General features: G+C 38.7%; 1 protein-coding gene across 1 annotated transcript in view; it reads left to right on the forward strand.

The window, feature by feature from the left end:
• cntn4 (contactin 4) overlaps positions 1 to 21,740 on the forward strand; it is a 148,559-nt gene that overhangs the window by 19,215 nt on the left and 107,604 nt on the right. The window lies entirely within an intron of this gene.

The raw sequence follows: 21,740 nt of genomic DNA on the forward strand, positions 1-21,740 counted from the left end.
AAATTCAGCAGGCATGAACATTTGCTTTTAACAATCTTTCAAGGATGCATATCCTTAGACCTCTATAACACTAATGCGTTTTCAGCTGAGCTGTAAATTAACATCTTGGAGCATATTTAGATCTTTAAGCTCGAGAAGAGGATTATTGTACTAACCCTCACACTTATCAGTTTGGAACAAAACTCACTTCACAATGGGCGATATGGCCTGGGTATGGATTAGAGAGGTGGCTGAAAAATTGACTGCCAGAGACAGGAATGATGCACGATATGCAGTCCTAAAAAGCTGGTCTTTAATATGCTGCAGTGAGAGAGTGGATTTGCAAGGAGAGCGAAACCTCATATAGGCTTGGGAAAAGGAATTGTACAGATGTTTATTGCTGCTTTAGTAACACCCCTCAGTCTGGGGAGTTATACATTGATTTGTTCTTCATGCACAAATGAATAAAAAAAAAACGTCATAATAACATACTTGCAAGTGGAATCCAAAAATCCAATTATATTTTTGAATTAGTAACCAACTAACAGACACCAAAATGTAACAAAGTGATGTTGGGGGCATTGTTTCATTTTAAATCAAAACACCAATGTACTTTTGTCATGATCAAATATTTTAAATTTGAGTCCACTGATAGGGTGAGGAGTGTGCATGATGTGCTAGTAAATCTGATAAGGATGTGTCAAGGTCAACTTTTGCTTTCACACGCACAAGAAAAACATTGCTTGGTTCACTTCTACCTTCACTCCCATCATAATTTCTACAGCCACGAGAGGTTGGACTCTTCTTCTTGTATTCTTATTGGTGATCAACCATATGAATAGATAATAACTGAATTGTCCCATAGGTCCAATAGGCAGATTGGCCAATAAAAGTGTAGCATGGGCCAGCTTGACCAGTTTCTGACAACTATGCTGCTGTGCTCCTAAGGATCTCATGCGATCATTTCAGATTGTCTCAATTTTCCTGCTGGGAAAATTTCCAGCTAATCGTTAAACATTATGTAATAGTGATACTCGTTACCTGGAGAGGTTGGAAGGGGATTCGCCTTTTTAAAATTTTACAATGGGGCTAAAATTTGTATGTATTTGTAAGTATGTTAGCAGATCATTAAATTGCGTGAGCATTTCTTTGCTACACTAGCTAAGGTATAATTAATGTCTACATATGTTGTTTTTTAACTGTAACAGTGAATTTGGTAGTTTGGTAGCACTTTTTACACTGTGATCTTTAGACGTTAGCTTCTGTCTTTATCTTTCTAACCTGTTTTACTGCGGAATCAGTCTGGGATATATCCTTCCATTGCATATTGTAGGCTCCTGTGTCTTCTCGGAAATTGCTTTCTGTTAAATTAAATAACATTTATTCAGGAAGTCCAGTTAGTGACAGTGTGGGCTCCATGGTAGCTCTGACAGAGTAGCAGCAACAGTTGACTGTAAAGTTAATGGATTAATCAGAAGGCCCCTTCTAACCCACATACAGTATAATTGGCTGACATCATTTAAAGCAGAGGTCAAGAGCCAGTGGTATCTATAACGTAATAGATAAATCCACAGCGTAAGCTATCTCACTAGCACTAATGGTAGCATGGTGACCTCCTTGGACCTTATGACCCTAACCTTTTTATATTATAGTGGTCCCTCGAGTCTCTCCATTCTGATGTAAATACTGTATTTCTTCACTTTGTCTTTGTATATTCATGATCTACACCATGATTTTGTATTGAGTTGCTTCTATTCCACCACACCTCTGTGTCCCTACCAACTCTAAGCACAGTCTTATGCTCTTATTTTATCTTTGTGAACATCACAGATGTAATCAATACATATGTTTACATTACATATATAGGTTATTAAATCAATTCCCTGCAACCTATACATAATAGATGATACATGAATAAACCACACAAACTGAACTTACATACACACAGAAACACATTCGCTACACATTTGCAAGCTCTGCACATTTCTCTGTATAGGAGGAGCTTTATATTATATATATACACTAATTAGGTTTATGTGTTTCAAACACGGTAAGAAATATTTTGCAGACAATAGAACCACAGTGTGTGTTACTTAACAAGTGACTAACAAATTGAGCAATTAAACACATCATAACTGCATTAGTTAGTCATAATAAATGGTTGTGTCAGCCGCTTTTAATATATCACTTGTAACGATAACTGCCTCCAGCTTACTGCCAATATGAATAAGTATGCTAATATAACAAATCTTCCTCTGTAGTATTCATTATTTAATAATTATTCAAATGTTAATGTAGTTATTTGAATATTCAGTAAAGAGTATCTCATCAGGATCATAGCAGGATCATATATCTTCTTTTTTTTTGTGTTATTCACATGAGGATTGTTTGCTGAGCACACTAACATGATTTATGCTCATACTCACAATCTCTCATGGGAACTGCCCAGTTTGATCAAATGTGTTCTTGCTGTTCACCATTGAGTTGCTCTCCCACTTAACCTCAAGAGTAGTTGCTGAGAGAAGTGTGTGTGTGTGCGCATGCACATGTATGTACTTGTACAGCAGATTGAATCAGTTCATAAGCATCGCCTGCAGAATGAAGAATATAGATAGATAAATCTCTCATCTGTGATATTCACAACCATTGTTTTGTGGAGCCCAAGAAGAGTATTGCTACTGCTGAGGTAACAACTAAGTAAACCATACATGGTATTTTGTAAGTCCAGGCTGAGATGAGAGATGGAAAAAAGGAAAAAAAATAAAACTTGGATATGACGAGATAAATAAGACTTTTGTTCAGAAATGCATGTGTTACAGGAGACAGACTTTAAAAAAAACATAAAACAAGGGAAAACTGTTTGAATTTAATGAATGTAGTTGAAATAAGAAATAGAGGGAATTCGAGAGATTCCATTAAAATCTATGCAATATATATACATCACAATACCTTCGGCTATATAGGAGAATTGTGTATAAAAACACTGGCATGTTTTTCTTTCCTATATTTTATATCTACATTTCTTTAAGACAGTATGAGTTTAGGCACACATAATTACGATCAACTAAAAACACATAGGCTATCTGGTTAAATAATAGTATTAGAATACAAAGCACTGCCAATTGCCCTTCGTTAAGTCCCTCCCTCGAACACAGAGGGTCCGACAGCTAACCGGCTCTGACTCCTCCCTAATCGTTTGAGATTTCCAGGCTGGTTTGAATTTAGAGCAAGTTGTGGTCAAACTTAGCACAATCAGTGTTAACAGTTAATGCTATGCTAGCTACTGAAGGGACTGAGTGTCTGCGTTTGCTTTTTACAGGTTGTGACAGATAATATTTAGTCAGGGAGTGCAGTTAGTGACAGTGTGGGCTCCATGGTAGATCTGACCTACCTTGAGTTGTGAATTCAATGAATTAATAAGACTAACCATTATATTGTCTCTGGAAAGGCATATTGAGGTTTTTTAAGTGTTGTTTTTCAATCCGTTGGGCACCAAAAGCATAATTAGGTTGACAATAATCTCGGAGATGGACATTTGAAAACCTCAGCAGTTAGCGTGAGCAGCAAAATGCTGCTGATATTGTGAATTCTTGTCTATGTTATAAGAACACCACATGGAATGACATATTCCTCTAAGACCTTCTACAATATCTATTTCTGACCAAGACCTTCAGACGACTCACACGGCTGTACTCCTATTGTTAAGTCATGTAAGAGAAACACAGCCAGCCACTGTCTCTGGTGGCCCGAAACAAGATAACCACCAAATGATTCCAGCCGTTAGAAATGATAAGAACTCCTTTATGTATTGCCAGACATGCGCTGTTTATGTGACAGGCTGGCTCACAACAGTCTACTTCAAGGTAGCAATACATCATCAGGTAAATAAATAAATAAATACAATCCTGACTTGATTGTTGCTGATGCCGTTTTGTAAATGTAGGAGGCATTTTAAAGTCCTAATTACTTTGGAAACCCAAAGTAGGTCATGAAGACTCAGTCAACTGTCAACTATTCATTTATTGTGTTTTTTTATTGTTATCCCAGCCATACAGTTTATTCTAGATCAAAAAAGCAAGGACATCAAGGATTGAAATTAGGTTAAATTATTTTTAAATTTCTAAAAATCAAAATTATGAGTATGACAAAAAAAATTGCAATTTACAAGTTTTATGTTACATCTTTATCCTCTGAAGTTCTGGTTTTATTGTCTTTGCTTTTACAAAGCAGTGGGTGTGAAATGGACCCTTGCAGTTAAAAACATTCCATATATCAGTGTCCTCACTATGGAAGATTTATAGCCCCAGCACAGTGAACTACGTATGTGCTGTGACAAAACTATCTATTTTAAAAGTTACAAGAAAGCATGAAAGATCTGTGCAGATTTTCCATTCTTGTCATTTTAAACCCATTCATGAAGTCCTTTGACATCCGGCGGGGCTCCAAGAGGAGAAAATACATTTTGTTCAGGGTTCATCTGTCGCAGTTCCACTTGCAGGGCCTTTTGTATTATCTCGAACAACCATAGAGGATAGTATCTCTAATGAACTCCATGTAGAGTCTATGACAACAAATATAGTATATTTCCACCTCTTCAGAAGATGTACTACCTTTTGCTTTGCTTTTTGAGGGCAGGCTGTTATATGATAGTTTGAGTGTGTGAGAGAGTTGATGAAAACCTTATTTCACAAAGTGGACACACTCAGTCACCCTCAACCTACTTTCTTTATTTATGCTGAGCCATGCGCTACAAATTCATATGCTGTCACCTGCAATTGGACTGGTGATTTTTTTTATTTTGTCTGGTTTTCGTCTTTAAACTGTCACTTGTCAGCACGGAAACTGCTCTTTGACAGACCAAAGCAGCTCTACTGTGAATGCTCGCTGGAAAGTGGGAGCATGGAGATGAATAGGATGCTGATATTCTCTCATTTGTAACCCTTCCCTGTCAGTTTAGGCACATTTTGGATCACTGCATATGTTTATTTTTAGATGATTGCCCTACAAAGACCAGACAATGAAATACATCACAGTAACATGCACAGATGATTTAACATTGTATACTGACATTAGATAATTAAATGGTAAAAGTGGGTTATTAAAAACAAAATGGGGCTGCTCTTAACTTGGTCTGACGAAAGTATACAAGCCAAACTTGGCAGATGATATTGTGATACGAGCCATTTATGAAGCAATGGCTATCTAAGCAAATGGTGAATTAATGGCTACAACCAAAAATGAGAGGTAGAGGTTTTGTTGTTTGAATGAATCAGTTCTTAATGTGGACACGGGAGACGCAATATACGATAAGAGATTTGTTGTAATGCAAGGTGTAAAGGGGATCATAGTTTCAGAGCAATCATCTTCCAATATGCCCGATAAGCAAATCAAGTTACTTTGAAACAATCCATTGGAGAGTAAATAATATGCTAAAAGCCCTACTGTTATCATTAAACAAGTCTTGGAAACAGTGTGACTGACGAAGCCACTGATCATCATTATTCAAATCAAGATTGTTGTCATTATCATTGTTGTTGGCAGATCACGCCTTCCAAACACACAACCATTTACACCATCATCACAAACATGATTGAGGCGAGAAAGTTGAGCTAATATTGCTAATATCGGCCAACATATCCTTTTCCCAGCTCTACTGTTATACCATGGCTAACCTCAATCCAAGTTACGAAGCTAAATGTAATCATTACCCACATTTTGCACACCGGGAACATGAACAAAATGTGTCCAGCTATGACCTGATTCTTCATATTATTCATGTCCCCAACTTGTCAACTGTGTTCCAGCATTTCGCAACATCCCGTGAAACTGTGTCAGAAATGCAGCCAATGCAAGTATTCATCTAAAATGCACAGTGAGCAGCTTAGCAGCTCAAGCCAGTGGCTAGGAGAGTACTAATGCTGAGACAGACACATAGCTGGGGGGGGGCTGTGCAGCCATTTAGCCATGTGTCACCCCAAGACTGGATCCGCTGAGTGAGTCATAGCCTGCCCTGAGCAGGACACACTTGACCACTGCAAGCTTACTGTCACCACGAATAGGAAAAAAATAGGACAAACTGCTGAAGTTATGGCAAAGGGCTGTACATGCCGACATTCAAAGACAATAACGATTTTATTCTGATTCTGCTAAAAAGACAGGAAACCTACTCATGCTGCAATTTAGCTGTATTGTGAACATGTCCGAATTGAATTATTTCCAGAAAAACATAGTTGATCCAACATAATGCAATAGGACCATCCAGATAATACACACATGTGCAATACAATCATATGACCTTAGGAAATCCACACTGACTTTGTCTTCCGTAAATGGAACTTCCTAGAAAAAGCGCAAACCGCTGTATGGTGTGAAATAATATAGTGTTCACGCACATGAATCTTTGGCTATGATCGTCAGTGGAGCTTTGCTACTGGCGAATCAGTCATGCTTGTCATCAACTACAGCTCTATAACAGCACTACTGGCATAACGACAAAAATGTACATTATATACATAATCCCCTAATGATATTCCGAAAAGGTGGAGGAGTCTCGAAAGAGGTCGAAAATACACCTATGCATTATCCAAACTCATTACATTATGTAATACGTCGCTCCAGCAGATTTATGTTGGTGCTAATGGGTCTGATTTATATGTTGAATTATTGGGACAGACAGATAGATGACTTACAGGCCTAATTATGACATTTCATTAAAGGGATCTCAGTGGAGGTGTTATGGCAATTTTCTGCCCAGACACACGACGAGAAAAGTTGCTCCATTTGGCCTCAAAGTAAATGATGAAGGGCTGCGCACTATGAGATAAACTCCACGGCCCAATCGTTGTACAGCACCACAATTTTTGCTTCTGTTGTGCTCCAATGAAGACGATGGCTGTCTGATGCGTTATCAAACATGCAAAGGTACAGGTTCAGCAACAGGCAGCAGCTTCCAGCTCATGTTGGTGGTGGTGGGGGGGTACCTGTACTTCAAAACGTGCTTTGAAAGTAATGAAGTCAGATGGCACTTTCTACTAGTAGCCTACATTAAGTTATTGATGGCAACAGATGGCACTCCTTAGCATATCAAAGCGTCCCTCCTACGCCAGTTTGCTGACTTATTATCAGTCTTTGTATTTGCAATAAACACGTCATGTAGCAGTAATGCATTCCAAGTTTAATTTACATTTGCTTAATGAACTACTACAATTAATTGGCTGTATGACATGCATGTTGGATCACTGACATTTTGCCATCCATTTACTGCTGATAAAAACCCAATATTTCCTGAGTTTGCAATTCAAAGCAAGTGTTTGAAAAGCAAGATAATGGGGAACTTTTGTTGGGCACCTAAACAATAAACATCACACAGTTGATTTAAAGAGACAGTGTTTAGGAATTACTCCCATCTAGTAGTGAAATTGTATTTTGCATTCAAACGAATAGTGCTCTCTACCGCATCGCTTTGTTGGAACTACGGTAGCCGTTATGTACCAAAAAGCCATGACAACATGGCATCTTTTAGATGATGAGGTCGATATTTCAAACAAACGTGTGAACATGTAAAAGTAATTACTCCTTGAGCAAGATAGTGATTGTTGCCATGTTGTTATTGGTTTATTTTTGGTAGCCTTCCATTACTATGTCATAGCCTATAGCAGGGGTATTCAATTAAAAGTCACTGAGGTCCAGTTACTAAAATTTCCTCCAAGTGAAGGTCTGAACCTCACAAGTCCAACTTATATCGTATAGCCTAGCCCACATTTTCATATGGTTTCAACAATATTCATTGTCAATTTTCAACACTTGAAATAAATATTACTAAAATAAAAAAAAATAAAATAAAAAAAAATATATATATTTTACCATAAGTAAAAGTAGTCTCAAGCGAATGAACTTAAGCAGAAACATTTAAAGCGACTCATACGGCCGTCAATAACATCTGCCGTTAAACTATGTATTCATAAAAAAACATCCTGAGGACGTTTGGTTCTGTTTTAGGCAGGATTATTTTACTGAATGGTAGAGCATTGAGTTTGTCACTGTACTATTTCTGTGTGATATACAGGAAGTTCCTTTGAAAAAAACAAACTTTGCATTGCATAGTGTTAGTGCAGTCGGGACTTATGAACTCTCCCTCACATTAACCTCAATGGAAAATATCATGAGAACAATGAAAAGCTGTTTGGAAAATGCATAAGGACGTTTTGACCCCCAAACCAGCTTATCAGACACCATGTGCTGCCATGTCATGGGGGAGAGTGGGGGGATTTAGGTTCAGTTAGAATTGCTTTGTACTTGTTGTGGTTGTTGTACATCTTAGTTACCCCTTGTGTGTTGTTTGGTTATTTGGAAACTGGTGTTTTACTGTGAAACTTGAATTTGCTTGCAGTTGAGATCCGTCATGAAAATTATTGTGTGAAGCACTATTTGAGATTGGATGCAACCCCTTGAACTTCAGTGGGATTACTTTCCTTAATTAGGATTCCTCTTTACTACTAGACTTGACTGGAGGAGTGCAGCCTCTTTCAAGTCGGTCAATAGTGAATCAGGTTCACTTAGCCAATTAGCCATATAACACTGTGCCATGTATCCCCAGCCAGTGATCCAGCATTATAATCCCCTCTTAATGAAAGAGTTAGTAACCATGTTCTTGCTGCTAGCGCTGGCCCACATTGAAGGATAAATACATCAGTTCTTCGTGCTGCTACTAAAAGCCTTAGTTACAGCAGTAATGTAATATACACTCAGTGGACATTTTATTCTACAAGTCATGAACAAAAACAAGGGGCATGACCATGTAGTTTGACGAGATGGTCAGATGAGATAAGTGAGTTTCGTCATTGAATCCACCACGGTACTTGGTTAACCCTCTCAATGCCCTACGTAGAGGAGAGAGTAGGGAATACAAGAGCGGAACACGAAGGGTGGGTTCGTTTGGTATCTCTAGGAAATGCTGGGAGAGGCATGGAAGAGTTGTGGTCCTCCCGAAAAACGATCTTAGCAAAGATATGACATTTATATTTTCATTTCATATTCTTATGTTTTCATTTTTTTTTAAAAAGAAGGTTTTGTTGAGGTGGTCAAGATTTAACTCAGTCAAATATAAAACCACCACAAACCGCAACCTCAATAATAATATATCGTTTTTTTCACTCCTCTGGCAGTAGAACAAAAGGGGAACATGCACGAGCTGTTGGATTGAATTACATTGTAGGCTACAGCTTTATCTGCAGTAAAAAAGTGGCCACTGAATATACACCGTCTCCATACATTATCATGAAATACTTTTTATATTTAGGCTCTTATCTAACACCGATTACATTCAGATAGATATTAGCTGTTAGCCACCAACTACCCAATAATTAGCAGCTAATAGACCACATGGTCACGTAAATTCAGGCTCAGGTTACATTTGACATCAAACTGATATGATACGCACTGGCATAAAACCAATTAAAATTAAGATTATCTTTACCAGCTGGGAAAATATGGCTCCTATGAGAGTACAACACACTTCCACATGTTTCATTGCTAACTGACTAAATTAAGCTGACTCACCGTTAGCTCACTGTGGGCAGCTCAGGGAAGGTGTCAGCCGTGCCGTCATCCTTCGGAGGACAATGTGATATGAAGGACATTCACTACAAATCCCATATACTTGGAAGTTGCCCCATGTTTTTGCAAAGAATACTATTTTCTACTATTATCTAACATATGTTTTTACTTTCCTGGTAGTATTTTTAATGCATTCTGTTCTTTCACTATCAGTTTCATTTCTGCAGGCTTTGATAAAAAATGTTATAACTTTAAACCCGCTTAACATAGGCAATCCATCACAGTAAATATGATGCCATCTGTTATTTAAATGATATTGTTCTTGTGTGATAAGACTTTCCAAATCATTCTGCATTTACAAAATGCATCACCACACAATCATAATGTAACTGTGACAGCAATAAAAGCTGACAAGATGTTCACTGTGATGGATGACGCATCTCAGACAAGTTAAGATTCCACGCATTTATTTAAAAATAAATAAATAATGAAAACAAATGACTGTGTGGAAGGTGGGAAGAACATTTCAAAAATGTAAAATGCTGCGGCATCCTTCAAGCAAGCTCCGTTTGAAATGATGGATAATTCGTTGATCACATTCAAATATGTCCCTCATACCGGTAATTCAACAGTTTGACATGAGAATAGCAAGTAACTGCGGTTCAAATAAAGTCTACTGGCACTAACCTCTTAGCTAGTGCTTAACCCTTTAACACATCATCCAGCTTCAGCCCGATTAATATATTCCCTTCAATTGATTCTGTGGTTTAATGTTGTTGACTAACTGACGGACGTGAAGCATCTGTCATAGCAGCACCAGCACTCCTGGATGTTGCAATAACTGCCACCCAGGATGATGCACTCGTAATGTGTCTCCATTATTGTGCCCACTGCCCATGAAGGGCATTTCTAAGGTCGACGTGCATGTCGGGCAGCCTTATGTGTCAAGGTCTCTCCGAGTTGTGCTGCCCTGATCTCTTCAGGCCATTTTACAGTGACAGGATGAACATTGACCTCTGTCATTCCACTGGGTGATCAGCCTACAGTGAGCCTGATGGTGCCAGGCCAGCTGAGCCTTGCTGCTAGGCAGACTCCGTGGCCCCCCTGCCCCTGGGTCTGGATCCGTGCACACCTCCAAACCGGCCCAGCTGTCCCCACTTCATTATGTGCTGATTAGGACTAGATTACTCTGTGAGGAGGGTGTGATCATACTTAACCGCAGCACTCCTCAACGAGGTAACAGCACTGGAATGTAGACTGGCCACATTTTTGCAAATTTGTACTCTACGAGATGGCAAATCTCCCCCATTTGAGCTATTTCACTCACAGAGTGATCATTTTACTATCAACTGTCTGAGAAGCCTTCATTGAAAATTGTGTGGAAAAAGTGCAAGCACTTGTGAAAAATACTCAGCAGATGATAGAATGCACTCATCTGTTAATCAAACTCAAGCCAAAGACAGCTGTTAGATGAGCGAAAGCATCTTTTCTATTGAGAAAAGTCTTCAGTGTCTCTCTTTGCTGTTCGTTCATTGAAGTAATACTCTTCAGTTGTGATATAACTGATGCTATCGCAGCATCTTCACTAAGCTACAGCAGCCAACATTGTTGTTTAAAAGGAACAATCGCCTGTCTGTGTCGTCTCACACACACCTAGCCACGCAAATACCTGCCAGTATCTGCCCACAGGATGCTGATTGGTCCGTGCACTGGCACGCAGACACGCATCAACGCACCATTATAAGCGGCACAAGATGGATTCCCACGATTTTGATCATGTCATGATCTCCTGACATCCAGCCGCCATGCAAGATAACTGTTCTCTGGCCTATAAAAGCCCTCATTAGGGTTGAGATCTGCTAGATGACTGTATTAGTGAAAGCTCAGCTGTAGCTCATGAAATTGAAGAACACGTCTGGCCAACCTGGGGGACGCGTCTCTAGGTGTGCTCACCTGCTCTTTCTCAGGAGGAGCAATTATGTCAGGATGAAGCAGGGTAGGTGTTCCCAGATGGCCACGGAGAGCCCTTGCTAATTGGCGGCGTTAGAGATTCAGAGCAGGTTCAGGAGAAAGCACTCTCTACTCCCCTTTCCATTGCCCCGACATCTTTGTTTGCCTTTGTTTTGCTTTGTCAACTATTGCATTTTGATATGCATATCAGCACATGTTTTATTCAAGGACTGTTGGAGTGGAATCAGTAAGAGATCACCTTGCTGGTTTTCTGTAGGCACAAGAAGTGTTCGCCATGTGTGTATGTGGACGCGGTTGCCATTTCAAAGCTAATTTTTGTGAGGCTGCCTCACTCTCATGCAACCCAGAGAAATGAATGATTTATGTGACTGTCAGGCCAAGGCTGTGGCAGAACAACCCAGACTGTGCATCTCTTTCAGTTTCCCGTCAGCTTGTAGGGTTTTTCAGCGAGACAGCGATGCTAATTGAGTGGCTGGAAAAGAACACTGATGATACAGGAGAGGAGAGGCGAGGCCGACGTACTAGGGGTTTACCACGCACACCCCAAAGGGCACACGTACAGTGTTTCACTGGAGCTCAGGCTTCATGTTCATCATAATGCTAAAGATGTGAATTTTAATTAAAGGTTTTCTTCCATTACAATCATGTCAGTGTTGTATTAAATCCCAAGACTCTGTTGCCGTAGAGACCATATCTGTGAAATCAGTTTTATGTGTGTGACTATTACAATACATTATGCTAGGCAATTCAGAAATTTGCCTGATTATCAGATAGACCACATGCTGCTATCAGATTGAACACATGCTTCTGTTCTGTGCAGGCTTTGACCTCTAATGGGATTCTGTAGGCAGGGTAACTTATTAAGGGGCCCTGCCTGCGATCATAAAACCAGAGTTACGATGTTTCAGTATCAATAATGATCCCACTACAGAAAGGGAGACCTGTTCTGTATTCTATAACTAAAAATATGTCTTATGGAGAGTAAAGTCTGACAGTGGAGCTGGTGGCGGCAAAGTCGATTTTAGAAACCGGTCAAAAATGACATGTTTATGTCCAACCGACGAAGACAAACAAATTATGACTCTGGCTGGAAAGGAGGAGTTTCCCTTTATTTCTACTAATCAATGTATCTTTAACCATAACAGTAATGTTTGTGTCTAAACCTTGAAGTTGATATCCTTAACATTTCAGTCCTCCACAGTGTCGCAACACCGTGGTTACTGTGGTTAACAGCATGTGCACTTGATTACGACAGCAAACGCTCCTTGAGCAGCTACTTCTGTTTACAGTGCAGCCAAACACACTCACATTGTTATATTATTATTATGTTATTATTCAATAACAACGTCATCTGATTGCTGTCTGAGTAGTTTTCCTCACAACAGCAGGACACAGTAATGTTGGAGATGTGCAGCATGTCACCAGTCACTCTTACTCCAGTAGCTCACTATTGCTGTGCCCTCTTCTTCCAGAACTCCTTTGCAAAACTTAAAAATGATCTGCCTTTTGTCAATTTCACAGGAGTACGTTAGACAGTAAATTACAACATTCAAATTGCCAGAAGAAAATAAATAAATACATTTCCAAGTTTCCCTTTTTTAGATGTATATATTCCTTTTTAATTGAGTAGTAACTAGATACTCAACAGTAAACGTGCCCAGTTAGTAGCCCTGAAGAACGGTTAGACTAGTGAGAACAGTGAGAATAAATTTGGACTTGGGGTGCAGAACACCACCATGGAGTAGATGGTGAACTACACCCTGCTGGCAAAGCCTTGGTGTGTGTGTATATGTGGTAAAAGTTACATTTTGTTGAGATGTTTGTTTATTTTTCGTTTATTTATTTTTTTGCAGCAGTGATATTTACCATTGTTGAACCCAGAGGTGTTCAGTTGAAATATCAGAATACGTGTCATTCTTAAGGGCAATTAGCAATGCCGTACTTTGTTGTTTTGTTCAGAGGTTTTGTTGTGTGGGTGAGGTCTCTTTGTTGTTTCAGGCCAGGCGATGCTGCCTGGATGCTTTGCAGGTGTTACATCATTCGTGCTAAGACTTGTATACTCATTTGTCACTTCTCTGGGGGATTCAGTCACCCTAGTGAGGTCTGTGACTACATTTCTTGTCTGGATGGGAAAAACATCAGCCCAATTACACTGTTGAAATGCATCGCAATTAGATGATGATGGAATAAGAAAATAGGATTTATTCCCGTCTCAACAGACCTCTTCATGTACGGCACAGCAAGTTGGTGCAGTGTTTACATATAAAGTCGATTGGCTCAGTGTTTTGCATACCGACTGTGCAGTAAGGCTTTAAAATGGCCACATTAAGATGCCATGCTGTTCACTAACCATGCACAATACATTTACAGCATGCCTTATAGTATTGGCAGAGGAGCAGTGGTGGTGGGCAAAACAAAACTGGTCAAAGTATTATGTTCCAAAGGACAAACAGTACTTACAGGATTATACGGGAAACCACGAGTCAGGGGTTTCTTCTGATTTAATTCATCTTCCTGCAGAAATAATAAAATGCATTCATGCTTTTTTTTGTGTGTGTAATGTTACATTTCTGAAGATAAAAAACACGTTAATCAAATTCTACAAATAAAGTCATTATGTCCTTTCTTGTAGGTCAAACCAATTTTCTCTCCCTGCTAACCTAACCATAGCGAACAATAAAAACAGATTGAGTTGGCGACACCACATTTCACACATGATGAACTCTCACATTGGTGTCCTGATATGTCCTTTCCCTTTTGCTTTGTACCTCATCTCTGTGGGCGCTCTATGGCGGCTCCAAGAGTGGCAAAAAGCCTTCCAAACAGGCCAGGCTGAAAGCATGAAGACAGTTCAGGACGGCCAAATCAGAACTGTTTTCAGGCCGGTAATCTTCTCCTTTATGGCCAGTTTAAGCAAGAGCGAGCGTAGTCTGTTCAAAAATATCTCCCTTCAGAAGATCAATGCTGATACCATCTGAATAGCTGTTTGATTGTAGCATTGTTGGATGACATTAAAACCTGCCAGCCCTCAGTGGATTAGTTTCTAAGACCTGGCATACAGAAGGCTGATGCAGAGAATGATGGAGTGAGGCTCAGTGAGCGCAGAGGTGGTTGTTTTTTGCAGGGCATCTATTTGTGCCAAGGATTCTTTTGCACAGGATCATGGCTAGAATGATGCTTTTTAACCATATATAATCCAATGTGCTGTATTCTTTTGTAACTCTTTTGAAAACACATTGAACTAACACGTTTTTTGGTGACAGCCGCATCGGAAAAATTCAATTGTATGAAAAAAAGTGTAGGAATTGTGGAACACTCATGTTTAATAGAGACGTGATGTTCCATGCATCACAGTATTTACAGTCACACACCACATCGACCAATCAGACAGAGGAACCAAAGATTTGTGAGAAAGATTTTCATCATATCCCAACTCTTCATAACCTTACAGACAAATGAATCAGAAATCTATGAATGTAGATGAGGATAGATACATGAAATGAAAATATCAAAGAAGCTGAAATAATAATATTCAAGTGGAAGAAACAAGTGCAAATTTGATCAAGAAAAATATGCATAGAGATCCCTTTAGAAGAGGAAAATAACATCATTGAAAATGGGGGAACATCATAGTATAACATTAAATAGCAATGCAAATTCAGCCGATGAGGAGAACGTGTTTTTTAAGTGTAAATCCAATACTTCCTTTAAGAAGTAGATCAATAGAACGCAACTTTGTCAATGCCAATGAGAATGTCTTTTTTTATCAGGTAGTTGTCTCTGATGTTCAATATTTGACTAGTTTTGGTTTTAGTTTCCCAATTTCTATTGATCGTTATAGCCTGTTGTCTCACCTTGACTTTTCTGATAATACATTATCCGTAACTCTTCAGGAGTCGCTTCCCTGAAGTTCCTTCTTCTGTTTTCTTCTGTGTTCACAGCTGATAAATGCTTAAGCATGCACATCAAACCGTAATTATACAATTTCATTTCGACTGTTGTAAGGGCTTCGTTTCTTTCTGTTCACGACAAAAGAGCCAATCCGTTTCGGGTACAATGGACAGGTTTTTGTATTTCCTGGCCATTCATGTTCATAGAAATGCAGTAATGGCCCTACAGTGCATCACTTCACCTCACTATGGAACCAAGGGCCCGGCCAGAAAGACGTTTCATTCAAGATTTCAGATCAATCTAGTGTGTGTGTGTGTGTGTGTGTGTGTGTGTGTGTGTGTGTTCAATGAACGAACTCACGGAACATTTATTTTCATAATCCTTGTCTCAGGTAGAGATTTAATGATACCTGATATGATAGTGAAAGGTTTCAGATGGCAAAAAGGCTACAGAATGTAAAAAAAAAAAAAAAAGAAGTGCCGTATGAAACGGGGCTATCTTAAGATGAAAAGCACCTCATAAATGTTTAAAGTACCAAAATAAATACGGGAGTCAACTCTAATACATTTAGATGAGAGAAAAAGAATCTGCAGACTGGGGGAAGTGAGGACTCTAAAGATCAAAGACGTTTTCTACATCTGTACATAATTTTCATTCCTATTCAGGTTTATAAATCTTTGACTGTCACCGTAATGTAGGCAAGAGCCAATTTCTAGAGTGCTGGGGGTATTCCCTGTGGCACTAACCTGGTGCTTTGGGCTGACATGTTTCTCCCACAGAGCCGCATGCAGATGAATCGGGTTGTAACAGTTAGAAGAGAAGCAGCCCTTCGCAGGTGTGTGAGGCCTACTGGGAGGCCTGGTAGAGGTACCTGAGTGTTAGAGAAACATAGGGTTAGGATTTTAATGGTGACCTACTTCTGCTCTTGTCTGAGTGGCTCCGCTGCATGCAAACTTGCTAAACAGCCTCCTCTGAATAAGTTTCCAGTTGCTTTTGCTCGCAAAGAGCTGAAACGAAAGTTTAGCCTCATACATACTATATTATACTACTATTCATAATTCAGGTAATGTGATCTGAAGAAGCATGAACAACGTTTTGCAGGAATCTTTGTTTTGTTTTATTCCGTTACACACAAGGACCAAACCACTTCTTCTCAGAGTCACAACTGTTGCCGAAAAACCACAGATATCTTGGCACATAGCTTGTAGAATAATTATTATTAAGCCTGGTTGAACGGAACCCTGGAGCATTCAGAGCCTTGGCACGCTTTGTTTGGTGTGAACGCCAGACTTGAACTCTTGTGCAGACCAAACAGCCACTCTCATTTCTTTTTAATTAATTTCTGGTGTGAACACCATTAAAACTAATCACACAAAGCTCACCATGTATGCATCATTTCATTGGTTGTAAGATGTTTGCTTGAACTCTTTGTGATTGTGAACTAGATACCTATTTGCATGCCCGTGAATGAAGTAGCAAGCTAACTTGCTAACAAGCCAGCCTCTTAATGAGTATAATTTAACAACTTAATGCTTCATCCAGACACTCCTGTCACAGCGTCTCATCGCCTCATTTTCTTTACATTTACCAGTGTCGCATCAAAGCATGGTGGAATTAGCAAGCTAGCTCAATAAGTAAAAGTTAACACGTGTTATGAGACAGGACAGTACTGTACCATATTAGAAATAATCTACAGTTCTTTTGTTTACAATTTCTTGCCGTTTGAGTTTTGCTTTGGTGAACCCAAACTGGAGCGGTTGGAAAATTAAAACAATGTGTCATCCGTGCATTACTTCTATTCAGGAACCAGATTTTGATTCAGTGAACCTGCCTTTACACACAAGCACAGTCAGCAGAACATACCAGAAGCGGCAGTCATACCAAAAGACATGGGACTCAAGACTCCAGTCTTCTAATTGGCTGCAAACCATTACCTTATTCAGCACTAGCTCAAAGGAGATTAATTAAAAGTAAATGGTGGGACACAACTAATAGTTACATTTACTACCTTCCAGGTCAGCACATTTGCACTGCATTCATTCAACATTTCAGTTTTTCATATTCTTAATACCAATAATTTTATTTATTTTCCCACTAGTTATTTTTTGTTTAACTAGCTATTATAATACTTTATAATATATAATATTTTTTCTTATCTTATACCTTTTATTATTTGAAGATGCGGTTGAAATACAAATCAAGCTTTATTATTTGATGACATTCGTAACTAATATATTATTTTATATACTTCAACAACACAGGGAAAAAAAGCAGTTTGATTTCTGTTGACCTCCCGTACAAGCCACAGCCATTACTGATCAATATACCATAGTAGATCTTGGTGAAATGAACAGATACGGATACAGACAGGAGTCCTGTGTTACACCCCTACTATGTGTGCAGCCAACACACCTACTGTGGTATGCCTTGAAAAATTGCACGCCAACAACATGAGCATAATGCCTGCATGATGACTGGATTAAGATAAATAGGCCTCAAAATGGTAACTGCATGAATAAGAAGATATGCTATATTTGCTAATGTTTATTTAACACAATTTATTTCATTTGGCAAACAGGCCGGCCAGATCTGTGAAGATATCACAGATATTTTCACTCACTGAATATGTGGCTGTGATCATTTATAATTAATAAACATATGAATAATGTTGAATTTAAAATTGAGTGATGTAGAATTTCTGTCAATATCAACTGACGCAGCCTTGTTTTTTATTCTGACAGGTGTGGATTAATGGGGCCACTTTAGTCTGATGGGGATGTTTGCTTTTTTTCACAGCTGCTGAAGGTTTTTTTGGGGACCTCAGTTCCCAATTCTACCTCGTTTGTGTTTTAGCAAGTTCAGATAATACAGAATAACATACTCTCCTCCATTTTCAACCTCGTGTGGTTACAATTGTTCCCCTTGCTGATAATGGATACACAACAAGGTTTATTAAGTGCATTTCCGTTTGGAAAGCACTTGACTCACACCACAATTACAGTCACAGAATGGCTATTGAATGCGACCACGGTGGCTATTGTGGGGCAGTCAGTTTTATCTTTTGCTACTAATGGTGCACTGTTGCATGTTGACAGTAAACACATAGTCAATTCATTTTCATATGTGGCCCCCGAATTTACGAGGTTACAAAAAGCACAGTGGGCTTTTTTTTTTACCCCCCCCCCCCCCCCCAAAAAAAAAAGGTCTCAATAATTACTATGAGGTGATCCAGGAAACAACTAAAATGTGTCAGAAATATTAAGAAATTATAAGGAAAAAAATAATGAGCAAAAATGTTGCTGCATTGTTTTTAAAATCCTCTTTTGGATGGATGTTGGTTCCTGGTTGAAATGCATTTCTGTGCAAAACTACATTCATTCCTTGCTGTTTTCAAGAGAAGCTTTTCCGGCCCATATGGTATCAAACTCCAGAATTATGTAGATTGCATGTTTGTGAGAGGTGAAACCTTTAAATGCTGTGTTCAGTTTTGCATAAAAAAGAATGGCTTAGCCCATACTAAAATTAGCATGATGTCTGAATGCTTCTGGGGGGATTGGAAGCACGCTGTGATGCTGTAGAGAAAAAAGTAAGGTGTGCAGGGAGACATTTTCTTGAATTAGATTGCCTATTGAACAGTTCTTTGAATTATGCATTACACCGTGTATATCATCCCATACGGCTCTGCATAGATCGGTCACTACTTTCATAGCACAATGCTGAAGTTTCTGTTCGAAGTTTCAAACGTTTGCAATCTAAAATATAAAAAAAACACATTTTTCCACCACTGGTTATATTTGAACGTAATCCAAAGCTTTGCAGAATTTTCCGAAATCAATATTTAGTTCCATAAATGTGCGTGGTTTGAAGTTTTGGCCCAATTGGTGGTAATAAAGAAAAGGTCAGCAGATCGAAATATGAAGGGCCTTTAATATCACCAGCAGTTTGTCTTCTGTCAACAGGAAACAGTATTATATGAAGGGTCAACAGAATCAGTAGGAGTTATCATCCAGAGGTCACGGATATTCACACTCAATTCAAAGGGCAGTTGCAAAGTAGTTGTTGGGATATTCTTCTCGACTTATTAGATGTATCGACAGATAGCCGACCAAGGTCCAAGGTAACAAAAAGAGGTGAAAAAGCAAACAATGAGCAAAGATGTCCTGCAAAAATAAATCTTCTATTTATATATCCACATTAAATTGCTGAAGTGCAATGCTTACATTACTTAGACCTGGGCATTATGACTTATGTATTTGAGATTAAAGTACTAGTGAAGGATTTGGTGTGATTCTAATGGTGAGGTAGCAGGTCATTTGTGCCAAGCATGTAAGAGAACTTCAGTGGCCAACTCAAAAAAACACAAATGGTACAGTCTCGCCAGTGTTTTTCTGCTCTGGGCTACTGTACAAACTGTGATGCAAGATATTCTTGTCTTATTTTTGGATGGTTATACACTAATGAATACATAGTTCATAGTATTTATTCCATTTCTGATAATAATTTAATCTAAATGTCCTTTTAAATATCTAAACATATACAATAAACTTATATATAATAATAACAATAATAATCCATTATGCATGTTTTATTTTAAATTTATGTTAATAATTAAGTTAATAAAAAAATTACCAACCCATTGATTTGATTACAAACTTCTTACTGGTTTAATTCAAAGTTATTTGAGTTCTGTCAGTATACAGACACTTATAATATGTCAGGATGGATTAAGTAGATAGTCTAATATATAATACCGAGTTCCATAGACTGGGGTGTGTTTTTACTTTCCATATTACACTCAAAGCTACATTGTGAGACTCCTGCAACATGTCCTGCAGCCTGCCCTCTCAGGGCCTGCAGGGATCTGGTGCACAAGCAGGACGCAGTTCAAGCGATTGTTCCTTACTCAGTTTTAATGTAATGTCCAATACTCCTCTTCCTCCTCGTCACAGCTCAGATTACTTCACCCACTAACTAGAAATGCCTCATGAAGCCATATTCTGCACCTCTTGGACAAGCATCGAAACTCAATGAGGAAGTGGGAAGGGCTAAAAAAAAATACTTCCTGGTATTATACCGTATTAATGACATCATCTGGCCTTCACTCTTACACTTTTTGACCATGATTCAGTTGTACAGTGTGAGGGCTCAGGAGCTCATTGCCCATTACATAGATTGAGACCTCATCTGGACCTCATGTCACTAATTGTTGCTTGATTTTCTCATTTCTGCAATGTATTGCTTTTTGCACTTCAATTGTCGTCCAAGTTTTTAGACTTGTGTGCAGTGACAAACAAAACAAAACAAATTTAAGATATTTTAATGTTTTGTTCTATAACATAAAAACACCACTAAATAACCCTCTCGAAAACTTTGTAGCTTTTACATATCCTAAGGCGGTTGCTAACAAGTGGCTAAATTAGACTTCTAAACATGATTGTGAAGACCTCTACCACTGACAGCCCCAGTGCAAATTCAATTATGAAATGTTTTCTTTTTCAGAAATGTTTTTAAATCCCCTATGAAACTCCCTCAACTACTCTACCATCAATGCTCCAGCTCAGTTATACAAAGTAATGGGCCCCCAATACATCTAAAGGCAAACATGCCTTTTAAAGCAAAATCAATTTTAGTTGATATTTCTTCTTCTTTTTTCCTGATGTCCTTAATTGGAAAGTAAAATCCAAGATCTACTGAATAAAAATATCAATGCTAAAAAAAGGCAAAAACAGAAAACAGTCAGTTGATTTTGATTCTGGTTCCCTGAACTGAATAAGAAGATTCAAGCTATGGCAAAGCAACAACAACAACAAAAATATTTAATTTGTTAACCCTTATCTTTAAAGCATCATGGATATTTTCTAAAGCCAAGCACGAGAAACAGATAATGGCGCCTTAATGGAGCAACTGAAACTTCCATTATGTAATTTACTACAAACGGCTCTAACCGCATAAAAGCAGCGGATGACACCTCTGCATGGACACACAACCCTAACAGCACTGGACAAAGAAAGAAAGAAAGAAATGAGCAAATAAAAGGAGTTTGACAGATGTAAATGAAGGCATTTTTTCAGACAATGGTTCAACATAAATCAGGCCCTATATCGTATTTCCACTTAAATAGCTGCTGGAGACACGTCTCGCTTCAAATCATTCTTCTCAGTGCCGTGCTGTCGTGACAGGCGGTTCAAATTGATACGTTTAGTCTGCTTGTGCTTTTGCCCTTCCAAACACTTAAAGCTGCATCAACCTGTTTCTGCCACTGACTAATTGGCTTTTTTTTTTTTTTTACAAACAGGCCGGTGTCTAAATTTAAATCTGTGTCGTCTTCCCTTGTTTTCCTACAG

Source organism: Eutrigla gurnardus, assembly GCF_963514095.1.
Source record: "Eutrigla gurnardus genome assembly, chromosome: 2".
Taxonomy (NCBI): domain Eukaryota; kingdom Metazoa; phylum Chordata; class Actinopteri; order Perciformes; family Triglidae; genus Eutrigla; species Eutrigla gurnardus.